The sequence below is a fragment of the Triticum aestivum genome, chromosome 2B, assembly GCF_018294505.1.
Source record: "Triticum aestivum cultivar Chinese Spring chromosome 2B, IWGSC CS RefSeq v2.1, whole genome shotgun sequence".
Lineage (NCBI taxonomy): Eukaryota > Viridiplantae > Streptophyta > Magnoliopsida > Poales > Poaceae > Triticum > Triticum aestivum.
Window position 1 is genome coordinate 116396547 of NC_057798.1, and position 4287 is coordinate 116400833.

Consider the following 4287-nt stretch of genomic DNA (forward strand, 5'->3'; position numbering starts at 1 on the left):
AACTGGGTGACTATAAAGGTATACTACGGGTATCTCCGAAAGTGTCTGTTGGGTTGACACGGATCGAGACTGGGATTTGTCACTCCGTATGACGGAGAGGTATCTCTGGGCCCACTCGGTAATGCATCATCATAATGAGCTCAAAAGTGACCAAGTGTCTGGTCACGGGATCATGCATTACGGTACGAGTAAAGTGACTTGCCGGTAACGAGATTGAACGAGGTATTGGGATACCGAAGATCGAGTCTCGGGCAAGTAACATACCGATTGACAAAGGGAAATGTATACGGGGTTGCTTGAGTCCTCAACATCGTGGTTCATCCGATGAGATCATCGAGGAGCATGTGGGAGCCAACATGGGTATCCAGATCCTGCTGTTGGTTATTGACCGGAGAGCCGTCTCGGTCATGTCTACATGTCTCCCGAACCCGTAGGGTCTACACACTTAAGGTTCGGTGACGCAAGGGTTGTAGAGATATGAGTATGCAGCAAACCGAAAGTTGTTCGGAGTCCCGGATGAGATCCCGGACGTCACGAGGAGTTCCGTAATGGTCTGGAGGTAAAGAATTATATATGGGAAGTCGAGTTTCGGCCATCGGGAAAGTTTCAAGGGTCACAGGTATTGTACCGGGACCACCGGAAGGGTCCCGGGGGTCCACCGGGTGGGGCCACCCATCCTGGAGGGCCCCATGGGCTGAAGTAGGAGGGGAACCAGCCCCTGGTGGGCTGGTGCGCCCCCCCTGGGCCCCCCTCTGCGCCTAGGGTTGGGAACCCTAGGGGAGGGGGCGCCTCCACTTGCCTTGGGGGGCAAGTCTCCCCCCTTGGCCGCCGCCCCCCCAGGAGATCCCATCTCCTAGGGCCGGCGCCCCCCCTGGGATCCCTATATAAAGAGGAGGGTGGGAGGGCAGCCGCACCCTGACACCTGGCGCCTCCCTCCCCCTTGCTACACCTCCTCCTCCCGCAAACGCTTGGCGAAGCCCTGCCGGAACCCTGCTGCATCTACCACCACGTCGTCGTGCTGCTGGATCTTCATCAACCTCTCCTTTCCCCTTGCTGGATCAAGAAGGAGGAGACGTCACGCTGACCGTACGTGTGTTGAACGCGGAGGTGCTGTCCATTCGGAGCTAGGATCTCCGGTGATTTGGATCACGACGAGTATGACTCCCTCAACCCCGTTCTCTTGAACACTTCCGCTCGCGATCTACAAGGGTATGTAGATGCACTCCCCTCTCTCGTTGCTAGATGAACCCATAGATTGATCTTGGTGAACGTAGGAATTTTTTTATTTTATGCAACGTTCCCCAACACCATTGTCTTCAAATGAATGTCTTCACGTGTCACTATCTTCAACACGAATGTCTTCACGAACTACCATTGTCTTCATACATTTTTAGGGGTCATCTTCGATGAGTAAACTGAATCAATATGGGGCTTCTACCTGTGTTCTCCTGTGAAACTCACAAACACATTAGGCCCTCAACCATGTTTGTCGTCAATACTCCAAAACCAATTAGGGGTGACACTAGATGCACTTACACTCCTCACTACAGAAAAAAATCTAATCCACTAATATCAACAACATTCATTCATCTACATTGGAATATGCATTCATCATTCATCAAGTATGCATATATGCATATGAATCGTTTATCAACATGGGAATATCCACACATTCATCATTGTAGAACATTCATTTATCCATCCACACATATATAAATATGAATTCATACCAATTCCAAACATGCATATGAATACCCATTCTAAATATATCAATACAAAACATACCAAAATTTCAAACTACTAGAATCGATACCGAACATATCCATTCTAAATACACCCATTAATCCTTTCATTCACACATCCATCATATTCATCAACACATCCATCATACTCAACCATTCTAAATAAATCTAGAATGGACAAAACTTTTGAATGAATCTAGTTTTCATCTTGTGCCAAAAAAATGCATCAAAACTCCGCCAGAAGAACGTGAAGGCTCTCCGGCTTGCCATCGAGCAGTCCGAGCGGGAGGCAAAGGAGAAGGCGACGGAGGCGGGTCGGCTGGCCAAGCTCAGGCGCCAGCAGGACCGGGTTGTCCAGTGCCTAAAGGGCCTCGTCATCGTCTCCTCCTCCTTCTCCTCCTCGTCCGACGAATCGGACGATCCTCCACCAGCCGCCGACGACTACAGCTGCATCGGCGATCAGAAGGGGAAAGGGCCGACCCGGAAGTGATGAAGTTCAATTTCGTTTCAAGTTTTAGATGTAGTTTAAAGTTGTGCGCCGTTTATGTGAACTTTGGTAGACCTTTGAACAGTCGTTCGTGATCTTTTGGTGAACTATTGTGCTATCCTATGTGTGGTCAGCTGATCCACGTAGTTTGATCGACGTTGCATGAGTTAAGATGGATATAGGGGTTTGGATATGAGATACACGGATGTGAACGACGCGATTTGAGGAGTATTGAGGGGTCATATTTGTCCATCACGGCTGTAGATGCTCTAAGTACATCATTTTTCTTATAATTTTTGCGATAAGTAATTCGGGAACGGAGGAAGTACCACACCAGAGTTGTAATTTCGAACGTGCGTGCAAATACATGATGGACCTCCCCTGCAAAACTCGGCAGAAGCAGTGAACCGTCCTACGAACCCTTACGTCAGCCTGAAGAGTCACACCGTCGGCATGGCCGCAAAACCCGACGACGACGGCAAAAGCACGGGTTCCGTGGGGGAACGAAAAGAAGGCACACAGCAAAAAATACATGGGAGTCTGGAGTCTGGAGATAGCCCAGGCGTGCGGGAGCCACCGCAACGGTCGGCTAGCTCATGCTCAGGCCGGGGCCACCCACACGCGCCATCCGACCTGGACCTCCTTCCCTTTCTGCTTCCCCGCATCGCACCCCGATTTGATTATTGACTGCTCACCACGATTTCACGCTTAAAATAACAGGGTTCATGCTTAATCTAGCCACCTAATCAAAGCGGCCTGCTGCCTTGGCGTCACCAGATAATGTGGGATGGTAATCTACTCTTACTTTATCAGTTCATCATGCATGGGGGCTCGCAACGGCTAGTTCCTGACTGAATAAACAAACCACGCATAGCTGGGTTGGCCTCTGTCATTCTGTGCAACGTGATACGCTCCCATTTCCCCCTGAACTGGGAAAATACTTGCATGGCCACTAGCCCACTACCGATTTATTCTACTTCGGCAGGTGTTTACTGGTGGATCCTGATGCGAGATACGCTGCCTGCGGGGCCGCTGAAAATGCACTAATCTGTAACGGCAGTGTCAGCTGGTTGCTTATGTTATTCACACCGTATTTGTAAAGAGTTCTTGGCGAGATAAACGACATAAATTGGAACTTGGAAGGGAAGAAAAGAAAATGGGCAACGAGCCCAAGGATTGTGCACAGTCAATATGGAATGGTTCATGAATTTTGAATCCCTTTATTCAATATAAGGTTCTTGTCAGTCAGACGCTGGTACAGAGGCAAGCCCTTCTTCAATGAAAGTGGAAGCTCGCTAATCGGGCCCCAGCTCCACAAATTTGAAAGTGGGCCGCCTTTTCTATGGCAGATTCTTTGTTGTTTTGCATATAACCCCCTAGGAAGCAGGGGATATTTTCCGCGAGATTTGCACTTCATACGTACCTACGTGTTCTATTGATCTACCTACGTGTGACGTGTTGCTAAAACATGTTAACATGTGTTAGCTACTGCCTGGACCATTTTGGCAGCTATAATCTTTTTATCACTACAACTGTTGTTAAAAACCACTCCCTCCGTTTCTAAATATAAGTCTTTGGAGAGATTACACTGTAAACCACATACGAAGCAAAATGAATGAATCTACACTTTAAAATGCATCCTTATACAACCGTATGTTGTCCATAGTGAAATCCCCACAAAAATTTATATTTAGGAACGGAGGGAGTATCAAAGTTGACTGAAAAAAAAGGAATCAAAGCTTGAGAGTATGAACCCACGTGACATGTTTTCTTAGTAAGTTTGCATCAGTTTTCTTTTAGAAGTGAAGAATTTTTTGACCACCAACTGAACATGCCCTTGGTTTTTCTTTTGTTATCTCCACAATCTTTGTAATAATTATCAGTTAAACCCCCCCCCCTCCCAGTATGTGCTACACCAGGGCATGGGCAGCCCGACCTGACGACCTAGCCCAAACCTGGCCCAAAAACCTGGGTCGGGTCGGGTCGGGTCGGGCATGACAATTCATCCCGTTGTGCATGTCGGGCCGGGCTCGGGCTTGGGAAATTAGGCAGTTTACA